This window comes from Sus scrofa, chromosome 2 (assembly GCF_054392235.1).
Source record: "Sus scrofa isolate SSC_HxYL_T2T_F1_AM1 chromosome 2, Sscrofa_HxYL_maternal_Yorkshire_Landrace_v2.0, whole genome shotgun sequence".
NCBI classification, from domain to species: Eukaryota; Metazoa; Chordata; class Mammalia; order Artiodactyla; family Suidae; genus Sus; species Sus scrofa.
Window position 1 is genome coordinate 113,152,078 of NC_139384.1, and position 14,084 is coordinate 113,166,161.

General features: G+C 38.9%; 1 protein-coding gene across 1 annotated transcript in view; it reads left to right on the plus strand.

Moving 5' to 3' along the window:
* LOC146405651 (uncharacterized) overlaps positions 1-14,084 on the plus strand; it is a 467,211-nt gene that overhangs the window by 116,086 nt on the left and 337,041 nt on the right. The window contains exon 6 of the mRNA XM_085011721.1: positions 2,986-3,053. The gene's annotated coding sequence lies outside the window, so the exon portion shown is untranslated. The remainder of the gene's footprint in view (positions 1-2,985; positions 3,054-14,084) is intronic.

The window sequence follows — 14,084 nt, forward strand, 5'->3', positions numbered from 1 at the left end:
GGATTGATCCTGGATCTGCCACTTACTTCTGTTTGCCTCCTTAAGCCTCAGTTCCTCACAAGTAAAATTGAGAAGATAATAATACACATGTCATGAGGTGGTGTATTAAATGATGGTGTAAAAGTGCTTAGAAAGGTGACTAGTTTATAAAATTATCCATGCCCAAGCCCCACCCTAAGAACCTGATTCAGTTGATCTGTGATAGGGCTCAGGCATCTGTATATTTTAAAAAACGCTGGGTGACTCAAAGTTCCAGTGAGGATTGGGAACCACTGGGCTGGATTATTCCCAATGTCTAGTCTAATTAGCAGTTGTACAAACTTATATGCTTATGCTTCCTGTCTTTCTATTTTATAGTTTAAATTCTGTCTAGAAAGTACTGTGGGAAGACAGAAGTTATTTGAGAACTGTTGAAATAGGACAAATAAACAGCTATAATTATTTAGTATGTGTACACTGAATATACTTTATTATGGTGAAGTCCCCATAATTCTAAGTCAAGGAGTTTTTCAATTGAAAATATAATGAGTTTTTAGGCTATTTCAACTCACTGTCCTTCAACATAATATGGAAATCGCTGGTTTTAAAAAAACAAACTTCATGATTCAGTTAACAAAGTCAGGATATGTATGCTCATGTAGAGCAGAAGAGTTAATTAATAGGGTGTTTGGAGTCTGATACCTTGCAATGAATTTGGTTATCAGGTGGTGACTTAATTGGGCTGTTGAATGAATTAGCACTCTTTTAAATGTGGGAAGTTCACACTTAGCTTTATCACTCCTGTTAGTGAACTGGTGGCAGCACCCAAAAGATCAAAGTACGTTTCTGAAAAAAATCCAAGTAGTTCATATTAAAGAATAATGAGCATCAGAGGTATTAGAGCCCTGTCATGGAATGCTGTTAATGTCCGCTAGAATGTTCACTGCAGACAAACTGAGAAAATACAGAGAAATAGAAAGAAGAAAACTAAAATCACCTATAATTCCATACCCTAAAAAAACCATTACTAAGAATTTTATATACCAGCTCCTCCCAGCTGTAATTATATATATTCAGAGATTAAAATTGAGGTCATACTACAGATTACATTAAACTCACTGAGGGAGTTCCCATTGTGGCTCAGCAGGTTATGAATCTGAGTAGTAGCCATGAGGATGAGGGTTTGATTCCTGGCCTCACTCTGGAGGTTAAGGATCCTGTGTTGCCATGAGCTATGGTGTGGGTCACAGATGTGGCTAGGATCCTGTGTGGCTGTGGTGTAGGCTGGCAGCTACAACTCTGATTCAGCCCCTTGCCTGGGAATTTCCATATGCTTCAGGTACAGCCATAAAAAAAAAAATACAAACAAACTCACTAAGAGCACCTTGCAAGACATAATAACTTTAAAACTTTTGCTTTCTCTTCAGTTATACATGAAAAATGCTAATTAATAATTTATAAGTTCAAGATAAAGGTTATAAGTAAAAGGAAGACTGACACTGCCCAGGTGGGGTAGAGAAACAAGATAATGAAGAATAAATAATGTGTGTTATTTTTTTTTCTTTTTCTTTTTAGGGCCGCACCTGTGACATATGGAAGTTTTCAGGCTAGGGGTCGAATTGGAGCTGCAGCTCCCAGCCTACACTATAGCCACAGAAATATAAGATCCTAGCTGCATCTGCAACCTACACCACAGGTCATGGCAACACTGGATCCTTAACCCACTGAGCAAGGCCAGGGATGGAACCTGTATGCTCATGGATACTAGTCAGTCTCATTGCCACTGAGCCACAATAGAAACTTCCATGTGTTTTTTATTCATAAATTATTTATGGGGAAGAGTTGAAAAAGGCCATGATTTAAATTTATTTTTAGAAAAAGTGCAGTATCTCAAAAATGCTTCAGAGGGAATTGGCTTAAGTTCATTAGTGGCCTTTTAGAGTGGTCCAATGAGTAATTATTTTATAAGTGAATTAAGGAAGAACTAAGCATATAGGAATATAAATATAGCTTCTACACCCTTAAATCCTTTCTCTCTCTCTTCCCAGATTTTCTTCAAAATACTACTCCCCACCACCCCACCCCCGCCACCCATATTCTACCACTTAGGGATTTTAATTTGTAAAAGTAGCCTAGCATGAAAAAGGCATGGCATGCAAAAGTTACAGGGCCAGGGACTGAACCTACACCACAGCAGTGACAACACTGGATCCTTAACCTGATGAGTCACCAGAGAACTCTTATTCTTCTGTTTTAAAATGTAGAAAATATGGGAGTTCCTGCTGTGGTACTGTGGGTTAAGAATCTGACTGCATCTGCTTGGGTCACTGTGGAGGAGTTGGTTAGATCCCTGGGGCAGTGGAGTAACTGATCCTGACGTTGCGACAGCTGTGGCTCGAGAACTGGCCAAGAACTTCCATATGCCATTGATGTTGCCTTAAAAAATAAAAAGTAAACTGTAGAAAACATGAAAGCACACCTGGGTACTAGTAGGTATGAACACAAAGACCAGGGAGAGCTGTGCTAATAGTTCTTGTTGCTGGCTGAAATTTTCCATTTGGGAAAGCCTTTAAAGAGAGGGACAAGGAGTTCCTCCTGTGGCGCAGTGGGCTAATGATCTGGCTTGTCTCTGGTGGTGCCAGTTCAACTCCCGGCCTGGCACAGTGGGTTAAAGATCTGGTGTTGCTGCCCTCGTGGCATAGGTCACAGCTGTGGCTGGGATTCAGTCCCTGACCCAGGAACATCCATATGCCATAGGTGTTACCAAAAAAAAAAAAAAAAAAAAAAAAAAGAGAGAGGAGACAAGTAAACCTTATGTTGCTGCAGGATGTAGTTTCATTTCATGTAAACATTTGTGTACCTACCACCACAATCAAGAACTGTTCTCTCACCACAGGGAAACTTCCTCATGCTACCCCTTTAATTCATGCCCTCCAAAGATGTATACAGTACACTGATATTCTTAATAATTCATATAATAATAATGCCTATTCTTTTTTCTTTTAGTGAGAATTGTTTCTAGAATGCAGCAGACCATGAGCTTGGCAGTTCCAAGTGCACTGAAGCAATGAGAGGTAAGATGAAGCTTGGGGGCAAAAACAACACTGGTCATTAGACGGAAATACAACATTCCTTGTCCTAGTGTCCTCCGATCATTCTGAAGTGTGCCTTGCATGACAAAGGTCAAATGCAAATTTTGGGAAATCATTTTACTTAAAGGAGCTATGATGAAAAATAAGAATGCAATACATCCACTATATCTCCAGGATTTAGTGTAGAAATTGATAAATATTAATTGATAATGATGAAGTAAGATGTTTTTCATCATCAAGTTTAGAGGACTTGCTAATTGCTTTATCTGTGCATCAGAGAGCTTTAACTTCACTCATAAACTAAAACTTGTTACCTAAGAAATGCCCTGTAAAAAGGCAATGTCTATTAGAACTTTGGTCAATATGACTCATAACTATCAGCAGTCCCAAGAGACTATGCCTGCTTCTCTTTGTATGTTGGTGGTATAGGCTAGTGGTTAAGCACATTACTCTTATCAGTTGTGTGACCTTGGCTAAGTGACTTAACATCTCTGTGCCCCAGTTTTCTTATCTATAAACTGAAGATGATTGATTAGAGGACCTAACTCTAATCAGGCTTGGTACAAGGGTGAAGCACATAGAATAGTGCCTTGCAGAGTGTAAATGCTCTGTGTCAATCAATAGTATCATTAATATTAGGATACTAATCCTAATTTTTTTTTTTTTTCCATTTCTTGGGCCGCTCCCACAGCATATGGAGGTTCCCAGGCGAGGGGTTGAATTGGAGCTGTAGCTGCTGGCCTACGCCACAGCCACAGCAACGCAGGATCCTAGCCGTGTCTGCAATCTACATCACAGTTCATGGCAATGCCAGATCCTTAACCCACTGAGCAAGGCCAGGGATCGAACCCGCAACCTCAGGGTTCCTAGTGGGATTCATTAACCACTGAGCCACGACGGGAGCTCCACTAATCCTAATGTTAATGGGGATAATATCCTGATATTAATGGGTCAGTCTTGTGTGCCTCTTCTAACAGTTCCCCCAAATCTTGCTTCTTTTTATCCAAATTATTGATCTCAATGACTTCTATATTGAACATATATAAATTCTTAAAGATTTTGTTTTGTTTTGTTTTGTTTGCTTTTTAGGGCCACACTCTGGGCCTATGGAAGTTCCTAGGCTAGGGATTGAATGGGAACTACAGCTGCCAGCCTACACCACAGCCACAGCAACATGGGATCTGAGCTGCAGCTCAGGACAACACTGAATCCTTAACCCACTGATCGAGGCCAGGGATCAAAGGATAGAACCCACATTCTCATGGATGCTAATCATATTCATTTCCACTGAGCCATGACGGGATCTCTGATAGATGTTCTTTTAAATGTAACCCTTCATTGTACAGACTAAGGTTAAGCACATAGATTTTGGGTTCAAGTCTCAATTCATACGAATTACAGACTAATTTTACAGCTTGGGGAAGGCACTTCCTTAAGTTATAGTTTTCTTATCTGTAAGGAAGGGTGGTAGTAGTACTTCCCTCTTAAGCTTATTGTAAGGATTCAATGAATTAATTCATTTGAGGTTCTTGGCACATAGTTAGCACTTCATTAATATGGGCTGTTATTTTTTATTGATTGCTGGTATTCTCAGTAAGTGTAGATAGCCCATGAAGTTCCAGAGGTACTTGGGAGAAGTGACATTGAAACAGATATAAAAGAACATTTTTCCGGCTTAGAGATTGGTCACACCGTGGGGACAAAGGATTTGGATTGACTAACAGTGAAGATGCATAGGTGCTGCTAATTGTCCCCCATATCCATCCTCTTCGTCCTCTTGGTAATTAAACCCTGCCCCTTGCCAGTGTTAAGAGGGCACATGGTCAGTAGGGTCAGAAACCACATGTTCCCCGCATGCCTTGCAACTGGCTGTGGCCATATATTTCTGGCAATGGAATGTGCCCAACTTCTGTACTTCCTGATGAATTGTTTGCTTTCTACTTCCTTGGTTTCCCCTTCCCTCTGCTGAGAAAAGTGATAGTCTGTTAACATGGTCAGGGACCAGCTTCTCCTATGCAAGCAAAGCCACAACCCAAGGGTTGGCAGAGCAACAACAGGGCAGCATTAATTTGACTCCCTGTATAGCTTTATGAAGTACAGCTGCCTTCTCCACAGTGGCTAGCCTGGGCTACACTGGACTGTTGATGCCACTATATTTTGTTGTCTCTTGATTATAGCAGTTTAGACTATATCCTAACTAATTTATTAGGCCCGTCTCCAAAGGTGTGAATGCTAAGAAACGTGCATTCTAGCGAGATTCTCTAATAACTGTGATGCTAGCAATTTAGGGACCGTTCTTTGAAAAAAAAAAACAATACCAATGTGCTCTAAAGATGTCTCCTTGCCTCTAAGCAAAATGTAAGTTTTGGAAGGCAATCTAGAATTTAGAAGATAAGCTCTCCCTGTATTAAAATTTTATTGAATCGGAAGTGAAATTTGTTTAATGAATCTGAAATAATTAACATGCTATCTCATTTCATTTTGTGTTAGTAGTAAGTTACTTTTTAAGTTAAAACAATTGATTTTTGAAAATGAGTGCCCAAGATGTGTTTTATAACATTATTCATAATGACCAAAAAGTGTGAAAATAATTTGTTACTTATAAGGCATTTGTTTAATTCTAAATCTATATCATGGAATTAAAAGGATGAGGTAATTCTCTACATATTGACTAAGATGCTAAAAATAAATAAATATTGCAAATAGGGTTTCCCACTGTTGCGCAATGGAATTGGCCGCATCTTTGCAGCACCAGGACAGGTTTGATCCCAGGCCTACAGTAGTGGGTTAAAGGATCTGGCATTGCCTCAGCTGTAGCACAGGTTGCAACTGTGGCTTGGATCTATCCCTGGCCCAGGAAATCCATATGCCATAGGGTGGCCAAAAAGGAAAGAAAAATATTGCAAATAAAGAAGCAAGACCCAAAAGAACCCCTATGGTATGATTACATTTGTTTAAAAATCTGAAAACAGGAAGATTTACAGTCCTTAGTGATGTGTGCTTAGGTGGTAAAATTAAAAAGAAATACAAGAAACTGATTAAGTCAGGATAGTGGAAACCTTTGAGAAGGAGCAGGTAGTGATTAGGAATTGTGAAGAGGGCTTCTAAGAGGCTGGCAGTGTTTCACTTTTCAACCTGGGTGGTGACTGCAAGGGAGTTCACTTTGCTATTTTGAACACTTACCTGTGTATATATTGATTTCACAATAAGAATCATATTTGATAACTACATTAACATATATATATTCTTTATATATTCATTGGTATTTTGGGCAAGTATGTGTATGTGTGTGTGTGTATTCTTAGAAAATTTCACAAAGGGTACACACAAAAAGAACTTTTGGCATTTTTTATTACCTTTGGGTAGTGAGAATGTGGGATAGGGAAAATTTCACTTCGTATTTTCCAATTTGTGTTTTGACGTAATTTGCATTTTCTCCATAATCATGTGTTACTTTGTTTTAAATACTCCCTCAGGAGTTCCCATTGTGCCTCAGTGGGTTAAGAACACTGCATAGTGTCTGTGAGGATGCAGATTCCTTCCTTGGCCTTGTTCATTGAGTTAAGGATCTGGTGTTACCACAAGCTGTGGAGTAGGCCCACAGCTGCAGCTCTGATTTGACCCTTAGCTTGGGAACCCATATGCTGCAGGTGTAGCCCTAAAAAGAAACAAAGAAAAAAATACTCCCTCAAATATTCTATTTGAATATGATCATTCCATTTTTATATGCATGTTATTTGAATTTTCTTCATAATCATGTGTTACTTTAGAAATACTTTCTTAAAATTTGCATATGTGTACATCTGTGTATGCATATGTGTATACTGTGTGCACATATTTATATATGCTTGGAGAATTCTAGGATGATATTTATAAAATTCTAAACAGTAGTCACCTCTGAGGGGTATATCTGGAATAATGCATTAAAAGAGGGGAAAACTTTCTTTTTTTTAAATTTTATTTTATAATGATTTTTATTTTTTCCATTATAGCTATACAGCAAGGTGACCCGGTTACACATACATGCATACATTCTTTTTTCTCACATTATCATGCTTGATCATAAGTGACTAAATGTAGTTGCCAGTGCTATACAGCAAGATCTCACTGCTTATCCATTCCAAAGGCAGTAGTTTGTATCAACCCCAAATTTCCAATCCATCCCACTCCCTCCCCCTCCCCCTTGGCAACCACAAGTCTCTTCTTCATGTACATGATTTTCTTTTCTGTGGAACGGTTCATTTGTGCCACATATTAGATTCCAGATATAAGTGATATCATACTATATTTGTCTTTCTCTTTCTGACATACTTCACTTAGTATGAGTCTCTAGTCCCATCCATATTGCTGCAAGTGGCATTATTTTGTTCTTTTTTATGGTTGAGTAGTATTCCATTGTATATATATATATATATATATATATATATACCACATCTTCCTAATCCATTCATCTGTTGATAGACATTTGGGTTGTTTCCATGTCTTGGCTATTGTGAATAGTGCTGTAATGAACATGCAGGTACATGTGTCTTTTCCAAGGAAAATTTTGTCCTGATATATGCTCAAGAGTGGGATTGCTGGATCATATGGTAGTTCTATGTGTAGATTTCTAAGGTACCTCCATACAGTTTTCCATAGTGGTTGTACCAATTTACAGTCTCACCAGCAGTGAAGCAGGGTTCCCTTTCTCCACACCCTCTCTAGCATTTGTTATTTGTGGACTTATTGATGGCCATTCTGACTGGTGTGAGGTGGTATCTCTTGGTAGTTTTGATTTGCATTTCTCTAATAATCAGGGATGTTGAGCATTGTTTCAAGTGTTTGTTGGCCATCTGTACATCTTCCTTGGAGAAATGTCTCTTCAGGTCCTTTGCCCATTTTTCAGTTGGGTTGTTGGCTTTTTTGCTGTTGAGTTGTATAAGTTTGTATGTTTTAGAGATTAGGCCCTTGTCAGCTGCATCATTTGAAACTATTTTCTCCCATTCTGTAAGTTGTCTTTTTGTTTTCTTTTTGGTTTCCTTTGCTATGAAAAAGCTTGTCAGTTTGATTAGGTCCCATTGGTTTATTTTTGCTTTTATTTCTGTTGCTTTAGGAGGACCTGAGAAAACATTTGTTGATATCAGAGAATGTTTTGCCTATGTTGTCTTCTAGGAGTTTGATGGTGTCTTGTCTTACATTTAAGTCTTTAAGCCATTTTGAGTTTTTTTTTCATGCATGGTGTGGGGGTGTTTTCCAATTTCATTGATTTATATGCAGCTGTCCAGGTTTCCCAGCAATACTTGCTGAAAAGACTGTCTTTTTTCTATTTTATATTCTTGCCTCCTTTGTTGAAATTTAACTGACTGTAGGTATCTAGGTTTATTTCTGGGTTCTCTCTTCTGTTCCATTGGTCTGTCTGTCTGTTTTGGTACCAGTACCACACTGTCTTGATGACTGTGGCTTTGTAATATTTCCTGAAGTTTGGGAGAGTTATGCCTCCTGCTTGGTTTTTGCTAGAGGGGAGAACTTTCACTTTTTACCTTATATAGTTTAGAGTTGTTTGAATATTTTCTTTTACAGTGAACATGTATTACTCTAAAATTTATAGCGTACACCTAAGGTGGTATTTCAGCCTATTTTGTTCTATAGGCAGAATAGAGATAAGGAAGGGTTCTACTTAAAAATGTGTCTGATTTGGGGGTGAGAAAAGAATTGTCTATAGGAAAAGATACCATAGGAAAAAACCCTACTCCCTAACCCCAATACATAAATGCCAGAACCTCTGATAATGGGCTATTCTGATGGAATCTTTGAAATTATACCACCAAGATAGGGATCCTCAAAACCAAGCACAGGTCCTGACCTGTGGGAGGTATTTAAGAGTAATTTTTTGAATTTATCAGAGAACAGTACTATGTTTATTTATTTGTTTGTTTTGTTTATTCAGTCTTTTTAGGGCTGTACCACCCACAGCATATGGAGGTTCCCAGATTAGGGGTCGAATTGGAGCTATAGCCACCAGCCTACACCACAGCCACAGCAACACCAGATCCAAGCCGCTTCTGAAACCTACACTACAGCTCACAGCAAGGTGGGATCTTTAACCCACTGAGCAAGGCCAGGGATCGAACCTGCATCCTCATGGATACTAGTCGGATTCATTTCTGCTGAGCCATGATGGAAACTCCAGAAAAGAGTACAATGTTTAAATGACATGTCACCTACTAAACTTTCATGCTTGGTAATGCTCTATGCTTTGTGATATGTTACATGTTTTCTTAGTGAGAGGATTTAGAGGTAGAGAACATTATTGATAAGATACAAGTGAGTGATTTAATCTGCTTTTAAAAGCATAGGATACTTTTCAAATTGTTAATTAACAATGATATTATATCCTGGAGTTGCTGTCGTGGCTCAATGGTTAACGAATCCAACTAGGAACCTTGAGGTTGTGGGTTCGATCCCTGCCCTTGCTCAGTGGGTTAAAGATCTGGCGTTGCCGTGAGCTGTGGTGTAGGTTGCAGACGTGGCTTGGATCCTGTGTTGCTGTGGCTCTGGTGTAGGCCGGCAGCTATGGCTCTGTTTCGACCCCTAGCCTGGGAACCTCCACATGCTTCGAGAGCAGCCCAAGAAATGGCAAAAAGAAAAAAAAAAAAAAAAAAAAAACCCAAAAAACCCCAATGATATTATATCCTAATTGCTCTGTGAAGCTCTGGGTAAATGATCTAAAATTCAATAGGAATGACTCAGCCGGACAAGCAAAAAGCACTTGAAGACTAAATGTGGTATCGGGAAACAGCACTGGTATTAATCAAAGCTCTCATACTGAAACTCTGTGAGTAGTAGAAGTAGATTCAACATTGTGTTATTAATAATTAGATATTGCCAACAAATGATAATCAGTCATAATGTTTTGTTGGCAACAGATGCAGTCAAGTGTAGAGATGCAGAAATGAGCCACTTGCCAAAATAGAACTTTTCCTGCAATAATGTCCAGCGCAGATATAAAATTGGAATGCTAAAAACAGTAGCAATTTTCTATGAGTGACTCCTGAACACCTGAAGTGTAGGTAGTTTGAACTGAGATGTCCTTTGTCAAATACCCACTAAATTTTGAAGACTTAGTTTGAAAAGTAGAATGTAAACTGTTAATATTACTGTTAAAAATTAATGTTTTAATTTTGATTATATGTTGAAATGATAATATTTTGACTATATTGGGGTGAAAAAAGGATTAAAATTACCTTCGCCTGTTTCTTTTTATTTTTTATTTTAATTTTATTTTATATTATTTTCTTTTCTGGCCACCCCAAGGCATATGGGAGTTACTGGGCCAGGGATCAGAGCTGAGCCACAGTTGCAACCTACACCACAGCAGCGGCAATGCTGGATCTTTTAACCCACTGTGCTGGACCGGAGGTTGAACCTGTCCTGGCACTGCAGAGACACCAGTGATCCTGTTGTGCCACAGTGGGAACTCCTCTTTTTATTTTTTTAAATGTGGTTGTTCAAAAATTTTAAATTACTAATGTGGCTCACATTTGTAGCTCACTTATGTTTCTGTTAGGCAGCACTGATACAGAAGGTTTGAATTCAAAGTGAACTAAGAATCAGTGTTTTCACCTCCCTCACTTTCCAGACAGTTTCCCTGCACTCCAGGGAGGGATGTGTTTTGTGCAAAGGCACAGAAATGGTTGGGAAGAAGTGAGGAGTAGAGTTTCTTTCTTTTGATTCTCTCTCTCCTGTTTTCTAGCTTACATAATTGGCCCTAGTAGAAAATTTGAGGCCAGAGAAACAGACTTACTACACATTGGAGAGGGTGTTTCTTTAACCTTTTAAAAGCTAGACAGTGATTGAAAAAAATTCTAGAGATTTGGAATAGGATTGAATAGAAGTTTTTATTTATTTATTTATTTATTTATTTATTTTTTTAGGGCTGTATCTGCGCCATATGGAGGTTCCCAGGCTAGGGGTCAAATTGAATCAGACTTGCAACTGCCGGCCTGCAGCAACCTGGGATCCGAGCCACATCTAAAACCTTTGCTGCAGTTTGCAACAATGCCAGATCCTTACCCCACTGATTGAGGCCAGGGATCAAACTTGCATCCTCATGGACACTGTGTCCACTTCTTAATCTGCTGAACCACAAGGGGAACTCTGCAGTTAGAAGATATTTAACATTTTATTTTACATACCTCTGTGTTATTTTAAAGCCTTGGGCATATTACTACTATTAAGAAAGTGGGGGTGGAGGGTAGGCACAGGTGGCAAGGAGGGAAGGCCTGGGGTGGGGACTAGGGTGAAGCAGACAGATATGATTTGAAAGAAACCTTGGCTTGAAATTCAAGTCTGGAGATATTTGAAGTGGCTTTTTCTACCATTATCTTCTTTCATATCTCTAAACACCCTTAGCTAATTCCTTCTGCACTCTTTGGGGTGTCTTACATTACTAAAGCAAAATCTAATGCTACTAATTTTTGAATCTGCAGCTGTAGCTCAGAAAACCTATGTTTTCTCTACTTTTGTAAGCAGCAGGCCAAAAGAATGATTGGTGATTTCGTTTCAAGAGAATTCAAGTCCTGCCTCTTAAAGGGCACTTGCCAACATACTAGATATTTCTTTTTGAAGCCATTTGCTATAATCATCCTTGAATTTTTTTGCTCATAGCTTTCAGAGCTGTTACTTCTAAAGGCGGAGTCTTAGAACACAAGTTCATTTAGCTTCAGAACATACACAGCCTCCTTATTGGAGCAGCTGTGCTGAGTTCTTGAATGAAGAGATGATTTTCATAGTGCATTTTATAGCCACACACCATTCCTGAGGATAATTTAAATCACAAATTATTTTCATTTGTGTTCCTTTATTGTAGGAGACAGAGACATACTTGGCTAGTGTTAAAGGTAATGTTTATAGCAGCATTTTCTATTTTCGTGGCAATTTCCTTTGCACTGCTGACTTTCTTTTTAACCCCCAGAACAAGATTTGGCGGTCTTCTAACCAAAGATAAGGATAAATGCAAGTTTCCAATGCCTATTAGGACTCTTGGAGTATGGTGTAAATTCCTCTATTTAATTTTTTGTCAGTAGTCTCATTTTTCCTTCTTATTTTATCACTTTTAAGCCTTTTCTACCCTGAAGCAAAAAATACAAGTATATCTAAGAGATTACAGGTTTGGTTCCAGATCACCACAATGAAAAGAATATCAAAATAAAGTGAATCAAATTAATTTTTTGATTCCCAAGAAAATATAAAAGTTACATTTACACTATACTGTAGCCTATTATGTGTGCAGTAACATTATGTCTAAAAAACAAGGTACATACCTTAATTTAAAGGTATTAATTTAAAGGTACTATATTGGGACTTCCCACTGTGGCTCACTGGGTTAAGACCCTGACATAGTATCCATGTGGATTTGATCTCTGGCCTTGCTCAGTGGGTTAAGGATGTGTTGTTGGGGCAAGCTGCAGGGTAGGTCACAGATGCAGCTCAGATTCGGCGTTGCTGTGGCTGTGGTGTAGGCCTTAATTGTAGCTCTGATTTGACCCCTAGCCCTGGGAACTTCCATATGCCACAGGTGTGGCCATAAAAAGAAAAAAATAAAAATAAGGATACTGTATTGGAATTCCCACCGTGGTGTAATGGGTTAAAAATCCAACTCCAGCAGCTCTGGTCACTGCAGAGGCATGAGTTGGATACCCAGTCTGGTGCAGTGGGTTAAAGGATCCGATGCTGCTGCAGCTGCAGCATAGGTTGCAGCTATGTCTCAGATTTTGTCCCTGTCCCAGGAACTTCCCATGCTGCAAGTGTGGCCACAAATAAATTTACTGTATTGCTAAAAAGTGCTAATAATCATCTGACCCTTCATTACTCACAGTATAGAACTTTTTCAAAAGTGGAGTCAATACTAGGGGGAGGAAAGAATTGGGAGGGTGAGAATAATATTTACACACTACCATATAAACTAGGTGTATAGCACAGGAAAATCTACTCAATTGTTTGTAATAACCTATATGGGAAAAAAAGAATGGCTGTGTTTATATGTATGACTGGTTCACTTTGCTGTACATCTGAAACTAATACAACATTGTAAGTCAACTATATGCCAATAAGATTACATTTTAAAAAAATTGGAGTGAATCCTCTCAAACCCTGCCTCTAAACTAAGTTTGCATAATATTCTAAATCCTATATTGTCATTTCAACAATTTTCAGAGCATGTTCTTTCTCAAGATCTACTTCTACCAGAACTAGAATCCATCTCAAGAAACCACTCTCTTTGCTCATCCATAGGAAACAACTCCTCATCTGTTCAAGTTTCTTCATGAGATTGCAGCAATTCAGTCACCTCTTCAGGCTCCACTTCTAATCCTAGCTCTCTTACTCTTTTCACCACATCTGCAGTTACTTCCTCTGCTGGAGTCTTGAACCCCTCAAAATCATTCTGGAGGTGGGAAGCAACTTCTTCCAAACCCCTGTTAGTGTTGTTATTTTGATGTTTCCTATGAATTGCAAGTGTCCCTAATGGCATAGAATGGTGAATCCTTTCCAGGAAGTTTTCAGTTGACTTGGCCCAGCTCCCTCAGAGGAGCCGCTATCTATAGCCTTACCAAATGTTCTTAAATAGTAAGACTTGAGGGACAAAATTACTTCTTGATCCATGGGCTGCAGATGTACTGGCAGGCACGAAAACACCATAAATCTCCTTGTACACTTCCGCTAGAGTTCTTGGGTGACTAGATGCCAATGAGCAGTCATATTTTGAAAGGGATCTTTATTTTTGAGTGGTGGGCCTCAACAGTGGGCACAAAATATTGAGTAAACCCTGTTGTCAACAGATGTGCTTTCACCCAGGCTTTGTTCCATTTATAGAGCACAGGTAGAGTAGATGTAGCATAATTCTTATGGGCTCCAGAATTTTTGAAATGATCCATGAAATTCCACTTTGAGTGACTAGCTGCATTATCCCCTAACAAAAGAGTCCTTTGAAGCTTTAAAGCCAAGGGTTGACTTTTCCTCTCTGGCTATGAAGGT